Source organism: Balaenoptera acutorostrata, chromosome 7 (genome assembly GCF_949987535.1).
Source record: "Balaenoptera acutorostrata chromosome 7, mBalAcu1.1, whole genome shotgun sequence".
Taxonomy (NCBI): domain Eukaryota; kingdom Metazoa; phylum Chordata; class Mammalia; order Artiodactyla; family Balaenopteridae; genus Balaenoptera; species Balaenoptera acutorostrata.
Window position 1 is genome coordinate 19,226,537 of NC_080070.1, and position 15,188 is coordinate 19,241,724.

A 15,188-nucleotide genomic window follows, 5' to 3' on the forward strand; every position below is an offset into this window, starting at 1 on the left:
GTATTATTGTTAGAGAATTCTTTTCAGGTAAAGATCGAGTTTAAGGAATAATCCCCAAACCAAGGAAGTCTGTCCCACATATTTGAGTTCAGATGGATAGTTAGCTACTTGCTTTCTCAAAGCAAATTCGTATAATGTATATTATTTCTCAGCATATTAAGATACTTCTGTGTATAATAAAAGACATTCTTAACGTATTGATGTTTTGGTTTTACTCACCTTTGCCCATTTTTGGAAACAAAAATGGAAAGCGAGGATAACTTTGCTGAAGGAAGAGAGATGGCTAACGCTGGTGCATGTATAGGCATGTATGTATGTGTGGACCAGGAGTCCTCAGCATTCTTTGCCCTCCACGCTCTCTTCCTTCAAAAACATGAACACAACGACAACTAAAATATTCTGGCAAGTTTAGGTTTATGGATGTGCCATGAGTTAAGTTTGGTAAACAGCTCCACTTAATATTTTTATAGGTCAAGAATCGTAAGAGTATCACAAAATTGAAACAACATCAGGGTCCCATAGCCCAAGATGCTAGAAATCTTCTAGCACCAAGATAAATTTTACTCCCCAGCCATTAAAATATTTCTTCTTCAATCCCAATCCCGAATCCAGAGATTCAGGCCTGAAGCTTAGTTCCGTAGCCCGCTTCGAATATTTGTCTTCCAGGTAATTTAATATTAATTTCACTATTTTTTTTAACAGTGTAATTGCTACCTGATAAGGACTGAACCTTATTCTAATTTCATGTTTAATTGAATTACATATACTCTATGGTTTATATGAAGAAGAAGAAGAAAAAAACTCCTAGTGCCACAGGTTTGTGTCATAATACTTTCACAGAAATCCTTGAGTCAACATAGTGCAGTGCAAAGATACCTACTGGTCCAGTCCCAGATTTTCTAATTCTCCATCTCTTTGCTCATCAATTCACAATGAAAGACTTTGTACGCTTTCTGTAACCAGTATCCTTGTAAACATAACACCTTTCTTGTCCTCCCTTCCCCACCCATGTCTTCTTTCCAGAGGAAACTGGGGCAGGCGTTAATAAACATCTATTCTGGTTATTGTTTGAGCCTCCCCAGATCCATTCTCTGTTCTCCTCTGCTCTGTTCTTTGTACTGGGAGGCTGGCCTATGTGAACTGTGTCATCCTCTGACCAGTGGGAGGCACCAACAGTAGACCAGATTGTAGGAGGAGAGAGATGCCAGGGTGTTTATTCCCTCCCACTCACTCACTGCCTCAGTGTCGTTCTATCAGTGGCCTCATCACCAGAACTACAGCTGTGGTTGGGCAGTCCCCTCTTGACTCCAGCTGTCAACCAGGCTCTGGAAATAGGGTTGACTCCCCCTGCTGTTCAAGCCGGGGATTACAACAGCCCCCTCTGTCCCTAGTCTCTGGGGGAGTCTCAACATCCCTCGCTGGCTCCTCTAACTCTGCCTATATCTCTATAAATAGTTCCTTTATTGAAAAGCCTCTACACAGTAAAGTTGGGTATGCTCTCTATTTCTTGCTGAGCCCCTGGCTAACATAGCCTCCGACCTTCAAGTTTTCAGCAGTCCATGACACAGTGACAGATTTAGGGATCGCAATCATTTCTCTGAGCCTGGAATCAAGTAAGTACCTGTGCAAATAGGGACATCACATTTCCCTCTGAGCACTCCCAATGCTCAGAGGGAAACGATGTCAGAAATTTAGAAAAAAAAAAGAAAAATAGACGTGTTTGTCTGCAGCACACTGTGCCATTTGATCTAGAAGCTCATAGAAAAATATACTTGCATCTTTTAGGGTCAAGAATGGTATTTTCTGGGAACTGAAACAGAATTGGGGAAAATCTGGTCATTTATTTAGCTATTGGTATATATATCAGTTAGCTATGGCCCCCCAAATTCTGTGTAACAAACCACCCCAAAGCTCAGTACCTTAGAATAATAATCGTTTAATCTCACAAAGCTGCAGGTCAGCTGGGCAGTGGCTCTTCACCCTCCTTAGATGGATGACTAATTAAGACATGCTCTTCTCATGGTGAAGACAGAGGTACAAGAGGCAAGCCCAACCACTCAAGCACATTTCAAGCCCCTGTTTATGTCACATCTGCCAAAGCAAGTCACATGGCCAAGCCCAGAGTCAAGGGGTGAAAGGGAGAAGGTGTAAATATTTTTGACAATAATCTACCACAGCAGGTAAACTACAGGAAAGTCACTCAAAGGCAGGCTACAGTTTGTTCAGTTAAAGGGAGGAGAATTTTGGTTTCAGTTTTCCTCTCATTCATCACGGGTGAACTAGAGTGACTTTTTAAAATAGGCTAAATTTCTTGGCATCTACAAAGTTTCTTGGCATCTACAAAGTTTCTTATTACAGAGATGATATTACCCTAGAAATAGAGGCATTTGGAGGTTTCAAATATTAAGCAAATGTTATTGTTATGGAGGTTCCATTATCTGTTCATGACTAAACTGGGATTGCCAGACTTGAGACCTGAATCTAGCCTTGTCCATTTTTTTTTTTCTTGCAAGGTTCAGATCCCAAAAGAATTACTCTCATTCTGAATCCTGGGCTGAGAATCAGCACATCCCACTGAATATCCCTGTTTGTGATTCCACAATCTGGATAGCCAAAAAGAGGTCAAAGGATCCAAAATGAATACTTTCTTATCTACACAGGCTTTCCTTAATTAGTGACTAATTTGTACTTTAACTGAGGTTTATTCAATTTGGAAGGGGTTAAAGTTGAAGATTCTAACAGCTCTCACCAGTTTAGTATCCACTAATCTTTCTTAGCCCAAGGAGAGGGGAAAAAGTGCTTCCCTTGCATAGTATTGAAAAGGAGCAAAAAGTCCTTAGTTATCTTGGTCATCTTCGGGAAGGAAAGAATTGTTTAAAATGCTGAGCCCAGCAAAGAAAACAGCTAGAAGATCTGCAAGAAATCTCCGTTATGCTCCCAGCACAGTGTGTGAAGCCAATGAGTGTTTATAAATGATAAGTTAATTTCAAAAGAAACATTAGCTTGGGATTCTAGCTGTCGAGGGACAGTATAGAAATTCAGAGTAGAGAGATAGCAATATAGTTTGCAGTCATGACAAACCATGTAGTTCAGATGATACTGGGACTGGACTTGAATAAGTTGGTTTGAATAAAGAAAAAGGAAAATGCACTGGGAGACAGTATGAGTAAAGTTTGGAGTTATGAATAAACATGATACATGGGGTAGTCTGTAGGGGGTAGTGAGGAGACCATCTTGATCAAAATGGAGAAGCAGTCATGAATTAAGTGGGTTAGAGATTGTACTGCCAGATCGTGAGGGTCTTAATAGATGAAGGCCATTTCGATGTTATGTGGTGGATATTAGAAGCTGTTGGATTTCTTGGTGGGGAGATTATTTAGTGCAAACATCTCCAGTTGTCACAACAGGCTGGTTTTCCGTATGATGCTAGGACAGCTTTTGACTTGATAGTAATGATTGTGGTGGATGAAAAAGGAAATGATTCACATGTATTTTAACTTCTTTACAGACTTGTTTTTAGCCTGAATCATAGGAAGAGTCTGTAGCCTTTTCCCATGGTTTTTGTTGGCAGCAGCTGTATGTTCCCATGGGAACACACATACTTACCTATCCAAACCTTCCTCTTTTATTTATGCCCTCAGCTTCTGTTCACTTGGATGTTTTCATCTTTTCTATGGAGCATATATACATATAAGTTTAGAGCACAGCCCATTTTTCTTTTGCAACTGAGGATTCATTCTGAATATTTTCAAATATATAAAACTCCAGGTAAAACTCCAAACCAAATATGATGGGAGGAGGCATTTGGATAGACCATAGAGTGATAACATCACTTTGAATACCATCTGTGGTAAACATTTTAGCTTTCTTCAGTGACCAGATAAAGGAAAGATGGCTCAGAGTGCTTCTTCGGTGGCTAATTCTGGAAAGACTTTGCTAAATTTTAATCCAAAATAGGAAGACTCTCCCTCCCTCATGTTCAAGAAGCTTGCAGTGCTGGGGGTGACATTGCCCTTTTCATCTCCTGGAGAGAAGTTCTCCTCTGATCATAACAGCAAATCAGCAAACACTTACTGAACTCTTTACTCATAGAGGACACACTAATTTCTATGTTACTTTGTTCCTTGCCAAATTCCAATGGCTTGAAATCCAAAATAGATGACGTTAAATAAGAGCAGTTGTATGTTTTCAAGAAACTCTTGAGTTTGGTTACTGTATGTTTTCTAAGATATTGCTTTCTTTAGTTTATACCAAAAACATCTATTGAGCTAGCTTCTAGACTAAGTGCTGGTGATTCAGACATGAATAATACTTCCTCTGGAGTGTTTCAGGTAAGACAAATACATAATAAGCTATAATAAAATTTAATAAGTCCTTCAACAGAAGTGCACAAGTTCTGTGGGAATGTTGAAGAAAACAATTCCGTGGTTCCAGGGTGGCCTTCACAGAGCAGAAGGCATTTGGGCAAGTCTCAAAGGGTGAGTAGGGTCTCCCTAAGTGGAGTAGGAGCACTTAAGGCAGAGAAGAGAATGAATAAAAGCACCAGTACATCAAAGTGCAGTGCTGGCTGTTATTTCTTTTCATTCCAGATGACACAAGTCAGGACTCCAGGGAGAGACAAGTGTCTGGGAGGCTGCCCTCCTCAAGGATGGTCTTCCCAGCTCAGCCCTGCTGCAAGCAGAAATTTCAGGACTGCAGAATCAGGCTGATTAAATCATAAGGGTAGGACTTCCTGGGGAGCAAAATATTTGCAAACACTTTCATGGAAATGGGACAGTGGACTCAAAATAACTGCAGGTTTTCCAGACTATCCGGAAACATGATTTCTGGAGGAGGAGCCATACTCTTCTAGAAGGAATCTAATGGAAATGCCACAAGGTTTTAAGAACTTCAGGTGGTCCCAGCCTCCTTCCATGGTCCCAGGAATGCTTCCTTGTGGTTTTCCTGACCATGTATTCTTCACTTTACTATGAGTTCACTCCCTGTATTGTTTTCCTAGGGCTACCATAACAAGTTACCACAGGCGTGGCTTAAAACAACAGAAATTTATTCTCTCACAGTTCAGGAGGCCAGAAGTCTGAAATCAAGGTGTCAGCAGGATTGGTTCCTTCTGAAGACACTGAGGGAGAATCTGTTCCATGCCTTTCCCCTAGCTTCTGGTAATTACCAGCAATCCTTGGCCCTTATAGATGCAGCACTCCAGCCTCTGCCTCCATCTTCAAAATGCCTCCATCCCTGTGTCTCTGTGTGTCTTAAAGCTCCCTCTCCCCTCTCTTTATATGGATACTAGTCATTAGATTTGGGGCCCATCCTAAATCCTGGATGATCTCATCCCAAGATTCTTAATTACATCTGCAAAGATCCTATTTTCAAGCAAGGTCATATTCACAGGTTCCAGGAATTAGAACTTGGACATACCTTTTGGGGGAACAGTATTCAACTCACTATGTCCCCCCTTTCATTGCCCACATCTGGTGGCTTCTGAGCACTTATAGCTGGGCTGTTAGACCTTGTCCAGAAACTGGATACTGGGATGGAAAGACACAGTACCGTAACTCCCATTGGCGAGGAGTAAAACAAAGGTCCAGATTATCCAGAGTTTTCTTACTAGAATCTTTGACCAGAGGCTCATCAAAGATGTGAGCTCAACCTGCAAAAGGACCAGAGTAAAAATTTTTACTAGAGAAAGGTGGGGCTACTTCAAACACACCTTTTTTGCTTTTTACAATCTCTGTGGTTGTCATATGTTCATCCTCTTGTGAATGGGAACAGATTATTTACAACACTAACAGTTAAATGGAATGTTGGCTTCTGATCCCTTAGCTAGTAGGCAGCTGCAGGGTCCACCAGAGCCAAGAGGCTCAGCGAGGAAGGCTAGTTCACAACATTTATTGAGGGTAGAAGGGTTAGCCAATTGCTTCCTGCAAAATCCCAGATGAGTTTTTGTAGAGCAACACTTTCAAAATGGATTGAGTAAAGCTACTTCTACCTTACTTTCCCACAAATCACTTTTCTTTCTTTGCTTATAGCATATTCCCAAGAATCTTGGAATTCAGGATGACTTTGCCAAGAAAGTTTTATTTCTTAGCTAATTACTATATAATTTCCTGGAGCAAAATCACAGGTTGGGGGTCATAAATAAAGCCTGCTCAACCTTGGTCAAATCTAATTTCCCCTATTCCATGCCTGCATGCAACAGCTGAACATGGCTGGAGAAAGACCCAACCTTGCTGACTGCTCTCACTTTAAATTATGATCGCTAAGCTCAAGTGGGCCTTTGGTGCTACTTGGCCATCTCTCTCCATTTCTCTCATCTATTCCCAATCCTGAATGACTATCCCATACCTTCTTCTCTCTCCTCAATCCTCCAACAACTCTTCCTCCTCAATTCTCAAATACCAGCTGACTTCGTTGCTTCTGTGAAAAATATTGCAATTCAGAAGAGAATCTCTACACACTCCCCCACTCTCTGTGGCCATAGCTTCTGCCTTCTCTCTTTTACCCTCGATGAACATGTGTTCCTAAGGAAGCCCCCTCCAGTTGTGCACTGATCCCATTCCCTCTCATTTACTAAGGATATCACTTCTGTAGTTTTCCCTCTTTTTCCTGCCTCATCAGTTTTTCCCTCTTGACTGGATCAGTCCCATCAACATGCAGATGTGCTGCAACATTTCCCATTTTACACACACACACACACACACACACACACACACGCAGACTCTCTCTCTCTCTCACACACACACACACCCCTCTCTTTGAGCCCCACATCTCCCTCCAGCCACTGTTCAGTTTCTCCACAACAAAACTGTTTGAAAAAGTTGTCTGTACAGGCTGTCGCCGATTTCTCTTCTCTTTGGTACTCACTCCCTATCCTGAAGCACACCTCCAAAATTGATCCTGCCAAGGTCACCATGGTCTGCAAATTGCTAAATCCAACCATCAGTCCTCAGTCCTCACCTTAGTTGGCCCTTCTGCAGCACGTGACACAGTCACTCTCTTCCTCCTGCTAGGAGCACTTTTTAAACTTGCCTTCCAGGACTCCACTCTCTTTTTTCACCAGCCTCTCCTCAGTCTCCTTTGCTGGTTTCTTCTCATTTCCTTGACCTCTAAATGTTGGCATGCTATAGAGCTTTGGACAGCTTTTCTCTCTAACCTCACTCGCTTTTGGGGTGATGCTAGATCGTTTCATGCTGTGGCCGCCCCACCTGTATCCCTTCAAGACTCGCCAGTACACACAGAAGGCTGCTTGCTGGCAACCTTTCTTCTGAGCCTCCCTGGGTTAGGGGAGGGGTTAATGGCCCCCGGGGCGAGGGGCTGTCCTGTGAGGAAGCTGGAAGTGCTGGAAAGTTAATGCCCCCAGAGCAGCCCTCAACCGAAGATGGACGGTAGTTTGGTGGATAATTAACCTCGCTTTCCAATCCCTCAGTTAGGATACCTGTCACGGAGCCCAAGCTCGCTCTGCTCGCTGCACAACAGGCCAATAAATTGGGAGACGAGTTGTTGGGGCAAGGAATAACGACTTTAGTCAGAAAGCCAGCAGACCAAGAAGATGGCAGACTAGTGTCTCAAAAATACCGTCTTCTCTCAGTCCGAATTCGGGCTCCTTTTATACAGAGGAAGTGGGGCGGGGCCCACGGAGATGCCAACCAATGGCTGAGCGGGACTGCTAACGGTCGCTTGCTAACGGTCGCTTGGTAACAGTTGCTCCCTAACGGTCGCTCGTTTGGGGGAGGGGCCCCCCTGCGATGCCGACCAATGGCTGAGCGGGACTGCTAACATCGCTCGCTAACAGCCCTGAGCCTGCCCCGGCCGTATTACATTCCTTGGAAGCCTGTTCTACACTCTCTCCCAGAATTCCACAATGGGACAAATTTCAGTTGCCGACGGAGGTAACTTCTTTTGTAATGCACATTTTATTGATTCTCTTCCTTTTCCTGTCTCACTTCTCTTCTCTACTGGTAATTCTTGAACTCTCCTCACAAACTACTTGCGCTCAAATTCTTGTCAAGGTCTGCTTCTAGGGGAGCCCAAACTAAGACAAGTACTGTTTATATGCCCGTGACCACCGCACTTACATCTCCGGTCCAAACATCTCCCAGCTTCCAGAATCACTGTTCAATGGCCTTCCCGCACAGCTGTGTGTGGGTGTCTAATAGCCGTGTCACACTTCATATGTCCCTAAGTGAGCTCCTGGTTTCCCCTCCAAACCTGCACTCCTCAAGCTGAGGTCAGTTTGATGCCAGTCCTTCTTTCACATGCACGTATAACCCAACAACGACGTCTGTAGGCTCCATCTGCAACATAGATGCAAATCTTAACCTCTCCTCTACCTTTTGGCCCTCACCCAAGGTACCTTGCCTCGATTATTGAGATAATTTCTAAACCGTTTTTTCTCTTGGTCTCTCGCCCCATTAAAGTTTCTTTTCCTCACAGCAGCCACAAGGATCCTCTTAAACCATAGTCAGATCATGTCACTCCTCTGCTCAAAACTTGCCAATGACTTCATCTCAGAGCAAAAGCCAAAGCCCATCGTATGGCATATAAAGCCCTATATGGTCTGCTGCCTGTCTTTCCCTCTGATCTCATCTCCTACCACTCCCGTGCTGTTTCTGTTGTAGGATCATTCGTTGCCTGTGCCCCTAAACATGCTCTTCCTAGGGCCTTTGCACTTTTTCTCCTGCAACCTGGAACATTTTTATTCCAAATATTTGCATGGTTTGCTTCTTTACTTCTTTAAAGTCTCTACTGAAATATCACCTTATTTAGAAGGGTCTTCTTTGTGTGGTATGAGGTGCATGTTCTCTGGTCACGCCCTTGCTCAACTCTGCTTTCTCCTGCATGCTGCGTTTCTCAGACTCCTATGTTAGCTGGCTTCTGGTCAGATTCAATCAACTCACAAGCTTGGAGAGTTGGAGGAGGGAAAAGGGAGGGAGGGATATTTTCTCCTGTCTCAGGCTGCATCTCCAGGCAGCAACGAGTCTCTCCTATGGCTCCAGTTCCCTTTGAACTAGCTTCTAGCTTCTTCCAGGACACTCTAGCCTCCGGAATCTGATAGCACAGTATTTTTTGTCCCTCCATCATAGGGATGGTAGTGGCTTCCATCTGTTGCTGATTTCTGGGTTCCTTTACTCTTACTTATTTGGCCTCTCAGGTCTTCCAATATCCATGTAACCAATTCTTTCCATTAAATTTCTCTCTTTTAAAATACTCAGAACCATTTCTATTTTATCCATTGAATCCTGATTGACACCTTGTATCAGTTTCAGTCCCCAAAGGAAATTTGTAATTTGAGGAGAGTTCAATAAAAAGGACTATTTACATAGGTGTTGGTTTGGTTTTAGAAAAACAGCAAGGGTTTGTACAGTAACTCTTGGCTAGTAACAGGATCCAATACATAGAAAACCCCAAAGGATCCACAAAAAAACTACCAGATCTAACAGATGAAGCAAAGTGGCAAGGTACAAGATCAACACTAAAAAATTAGTCATGTTTCTATACACCAGCAATGAACAATTTGTAAAGAAAATTAAGAAAACAGTTTCATTTACTGTAGCATCCAAAGAATGAAGTACCTAGGAACAAATTTAACCAGAGAAGTTAAAGACTTGCCTACTAAAAACTACAAAACATTGTTGAAAAAATTAAAGAATACCTAAATAAATGAAAAGACATGTTCTGTGTTCATTGATAAATGACTTAATATTGTTAAGATGGCAAAATTACCCAAAGCATTCTACAGATTCAATGCAATCTGTATCAAAATTTTAATGACCATTTTTGCAAAAATAGAAAATCCACTTCTTAAATTTATATGGAATTTAAAGGGTCCCAAATAGCCAAAGTAGTACTGAAAGAGAAGAATAGAGTTGGAGGACTCACATTTCCCAATTTCAAGACTTATTACAAAGCTACAGTAATCAAAGCTGTGTTATTGTTATAAATATAGACAGGCCAATGGAATAGAATTGAGGGTCCTTACTAAAACCCATACATCTATGGCCAATTAATTTTAGACAGAGGTACCAAGATCATTCAGTGGGGAAAGAATAAAAATCTCTTCAACAAATGGTACTGGAGCAATTTGATATCCACATGCAAAAAGATTGAAGTTGGACCTCTACCTCACACCATGTACAAAAATATAAAATAGATCAACAATCTAAGTACAAGAGTTAAATCCATAAAACTGTTAGAAGAAAACATGGGTATAAGTCTTCATGACCTTAGATTTGGCTACAGATTTGGGGTATGACACCAAAAGCATAAGAAATAAAAGAAAACATAGATAAATTGGATCTCATCAAATTTTAAAAACTTTGTGCATCAAAGGACATTATTGAGAAAGTGAAAAAACAGTAAAGAGAATGGGATGATTTATTTGCTAATCATATAAATAATAAGGGTCTAGTATCCAGAATATACAAAGAACTTTTACAACTCAACAACCCAATTTAAAAACAGGCAAAGGACTTGAATAGACATTTCTCCAAAAAGGTATACAAGTGGGGCTTCCCTGGTGACACAGTGGTTAAGAATCCACCTGCCAATGCAGGGGACACAGGTTCAAGCCCTGGTCCGGGAAGATCCCACATGCCGCAGTGCAACTAAACCCATGCACCACGACTACTGAACCTGTGCTCTAGAGCCCATGAGCCACAACTACTGAGCCCACGTGCCACAACTACTGAAGCCCATGCGCCTAGAGCCTGTGCTCCGCAACAAGAGAAGCCACCACAATGAGAAGCCCGCGCACCAGAACAAAGAGTAGCCCCTGCTCCCCACAACTAGAGAAAGCCCACGTGCAGCAATGAGGACCCAACGCAGCCAAAAATAAATAAATAAATAAATTTATAAAAAAGATATACAAATGGACAACAAGCAAATGAAAAGATGCTCAGTATCATTAGTCATTAGGGAAATGCACATCAAAACTGCAGTGAGATACGACTTCACACCCACTAGGATGGCTATAATTTTAAAATGTAAAATAATTAGTGTTGGCAAGGATGTGGAGAAATTGGAACCCTCTTACAATGCTGGTGGGAATTTAAAATGGTGCAGCCACTGTGGAAAACAGTTTGGTGGCTCCTCAAAAAACTAAACATAGAATTACCATATGAACCAGCAATTCCACTGCTAGGTACATACCCAAAAGAATTGAAAACATGTACTCAAATACATGTGCATGCATGTTCATAGCAACACTATTTACAAGAGCTGAAAGGCGGGACAATCTAGTTTCCATCAGTGAATGATAAATTGTGGATAAACAAATTGTGGCATATTCATATAATGGAATAATATTCAGCCATAAAAATAATGAAATTGATACACGTTACAACATGAATTGTAACAAAAACATTATGCTAAGTAAAAGAAGCCAGGCACAAAATGTCACACATTGTATGATTCCATTTATATGAAATATCCAGGACAGGTGCATCCACAGAGACAGAACAGACTGGTGATTGCCCAAGCCTGGGAGGAGGGGGGATGGGGAGAAACTGCTTAATAGTATGGAGTTTCCTTCTGGGGTGAGGAAAATGTTCTGGAACTAGATAGAGGTGATGATTGCACAGCATCGTGAATGTACTAAATGCCACTGAATTAAAAATGGTGAATTTTATGTTATGTGAATTTTACCTCAATCTAAAAAAGTCAAGTATAAAATGCTCAGGAACTTAAAAGTTACCCCATTTTTTTTAATGGCTTTTTTTCTAGTAAGAAGAAAAGTAGTAAAAAGTATTAAATTATTAATTTAATTATTTAGTACTAATTAAGGTATTAAAATGATTTGGAAGAGGAAAGTATATGTGTGTTAATGTAAGATGGGGAGAGGGTACGGGGAGGGACAATATAGGGTAGGAGAAAAAAGGGTTATTATGGGATTACATGAAATCATCTGTGTGAAGCTTTTGAAAATTATGAAACACTATAGGGACTTCCCTGGTGGTCCACTGGCTGGGACTCCACACTCGCAACGCTGGGAGCCCGGGTTCGATCCCTGATCAGGAATTAGATCCCACATGCCACAGCTAAAGATCCCGTGTGCTGTAACAAGACCCGACGCAGCCAAATAAATAAATAAATACTTTTAAAAAAGAAAATTATGAAGCACTATAGAATTTTAAAAATCTTTCATTCAAAAAAAAGTAAATAAATAAAAATATATAAATACTGGACTGTAATAAGAAATATGTTCTGGAGATTTAATATATTCTCCTGAAAAAAAGTTTTGAGTCTAGCATGTTGGGAAGTTAACAGAGACTAACACTGGTGAGTTATATGGCTCGTGGGTCATTTTTGTTAAGAAAAATACAGCGTATGTCTTTTCTATGGTGTTTTGTTGTTGCTATACTCTGCTGCTAGAGGGGTTTCCGTGATTTGATGTTTTGGGCCTTAGTCTGACGTCTGTATGCCAATGCACTGCATTTAATTTTTCACTTACGTAACAAGAATTTTTATATTGTGATAGGCTAGAATGGAGAAAATTAATCTAACAAGATGGAATTTAACAGACATGAGAAGTCCTTTACTCAGATCTAGAACAATAAACAGCTGTCCAAGATCTGGGTGGGGGAGAGATGGTTTAACAGTATCACATGGAAAAAAAAAAGGCTCAGGGGTTTCCGTTGGCTGGAAGCTGAATATGAGTCAATGGCAAGTTGTGGCTTCTTAACAAAACATAGCAAAACAAAACCCTAAAGAAATCTTAGCTTGGAAAAACGGAATTGTAGTATCTAGGCCAAGATGAAGAAACCTTTTTGTTTCTCCTTCACTAATCAGCCCATACCTGGGGAACTGAGTACTGCTTCAGGCATTGCATCATAGAGGAACAGCATCAAGCCACAGGGGTCCAGAAGAAGGGGAAGGGAAGGTACAGGCTCAAACCATCCACCTGCGTGTCCGCAGAAATGGCGAATATAGTGAGGGGTATATCTGCGCTGGGCAGGGAGGTTCAAGGAGGGAGTGTGTAAGAGATCAATTACTTACTCTATGCCACTCCCTTCTATAGAAAAATGATAGAAAGGGAACTTAATATTGAGTGTCTACTCTGTGCCAGGAAGTGATAACCACTTTACACGTGCTGTCACATTACTTCCCTGCACCAACTCTCTAAGACAATTATCGATATGTTTTCAACACCTTAGCAGCATCCTAATAACTCTCTTCCATTTGAAGATCAAGTATATGCTTGCTAATGTAAGCATAGTCTTTTGATACTGGGCTCCAGTATTCAACGTGAACGTTAAGCAGTCAACTTCAGAAGAAGGCCCTTTGCTCCCAGGATCTGACACAGTGGTGTACCATTCACTTTCTGTACTCAGACCAGGAGCAGACTGGGGCAGGGCCAGAGGTGGACTTCAAGGAAAGAGGGATTTACTGGAGGATGCCAAATCCAGAAGCAGTGCCTGAGTAAGAGGCGCCCGCCTCCTTCCACCTCAGCTGTTGCTGGCTGGTGGACAGAGACCGATCTTTAGGGCTCTCTCTGTTTGCCAGGTCTTTCCTATCTGAGCGGCATGGTACAGCCACTCACCCCCCATCACCCCCCCTTCACTGCTCTGCTTCAGCAATTACCTGCCCACTGGCTCCTTAGCAGATTCTTACTCCCACTTGCTCTGTCTTGAGACTCGGTTTAAAAACAACTTGAAAATCATATTCAGGAAATTCTTTGAAAAATACTAGGGCAAGTATTTGAATTTCAATCAATCACTCCTGTGCCTCCATGTGAAATATAAATCCTGCTCCCTGCTGTCCAGGACTCTCCAGGTACAAGTCAAATATGTTTTTTTCAGGCATAGTTTTCCATGACATCCCTACGTGGATGTAATGTAATGTTTGCCATTACAGTCCTTGTTTCATCTAAATTGAATTTCTCATCCCTAGTAACACACTACTGTGCCTTTTCCTGTCGTTCGACTTGGAAAGACTTCTTTTTACATATCTTTCAAAATCATACTCAGAATTTCAAGTCCTTTTAAATATCATCTGCTTCATGAAAGCTTCTTTGACCAGCACCCCCCATATCATGGTTGAGGTTTTCCCTTCATTGAGCTCCAGACCTCATGTCTAAGACCTTTGTATGGCCCTTATGTCACTACTTCGCAACTTCTAAGACCGGTTCACATATTGTGGTATGCAGATTTAATATATTTTGTTCCCTGTGTTTATAAAAACAGAATGCTTAGTGGTTTCACTTGCATAATGGCTCATTGTAGCCCATTTCCTAAATGGAAAAACCAACTCAAAGAACTAGAAGGTAGCAACACAATTTTGCACTTCAACACTTTTGCAACTGGTTGTTTGAACCATTAATTGATAATGTACAATGAGGGATCCACTCTATTTTTCTTTTACCTTTGCCTTCAAAAACACTGTTGGCTCTCCCTTCCCTCTTCCTCAGAGATACCATGGGCAGATCCAATGGCTCCCCGTTCACTTTCTATTCACTGTTGGGTATTAAATAGTCTGATTTTTCAGGTATTAAAAGGTACTCTCCAGCCAGAAACTTCAAATTGTCATCCATTTCAAAGTGTTTCCCCTCCCTCAGCTTAGAACTGATTTTGGGTTTGAGGATTTACCAGTGGGAAAAGCTATGTGGTCTGTTCTTTCACTCTCCTTGCTCTCTGCTTTCTCCTCCCCCAGCTTGTCCTGGCAAGGGCACCTGGAGCCACTCCTAATAAACTCCTGGAATATCTCCTCAAAGTTTGGGAAAAAATGATGCCTACAGTAAATGAGGTGGAGATGATGGAAATTCCTCGTCAGAGGAAGGGATCAAAGGCTCAGAAAGGCAGGCCTGTTAGAACTGACTTATTTGTGCAACACCAAAGAATCACCAGATGACTATGTTTCTCAGGAAGGTGAGTGAACTCTCTTTTCACTAAAGTAAGAAGTGATGCTTCATGAGGGAGACACTAGAACCTTAACAAACTCAGTGTTTTCTGTCCTCTGTAGGCCATGGTTGTAGGCCAAGTAGGAAATACTGCTGGGAAAACTGGGCTCCCTGATGTCAAGGGGGATGATAGAATTCTGGAGTAGAAGAAGCAAGTTGAGAGCATATAATTGTCAGAGCGAAGGTAGGATTGGTGGAATTAATTTGCTGTGTTAATTGCTACAATAAGTCTAAAGGAAGACAGGTTGGTGTGATTATCCTAATGGATAACAAGGTCAGAGTGACGACCAAGGGG

General features: G+C 41.6%; 1 long non-coding RNA gene across 1 annotated transcript in view; it reads left to right on the forward strand.

Moving 5' to 3' along the window:
- Positions 1 to 15,188, forward strand: part of LOC103010082 (uncharacterized) — a 42,508-nt gene that overhangs the window by 20,678 nt on the left and 6,642 nt on the right. The window contains exon 2 of the long non-coding RNA XR_009008877.1: positions 14,647 to 14,861. This is a non-coding gene — a long non-coding RNA (uncharacterized LOC103010082). The remainder of the gene's footprint in view (positions 1 to 14,646; positions 14,862 to 15,188) is intronic.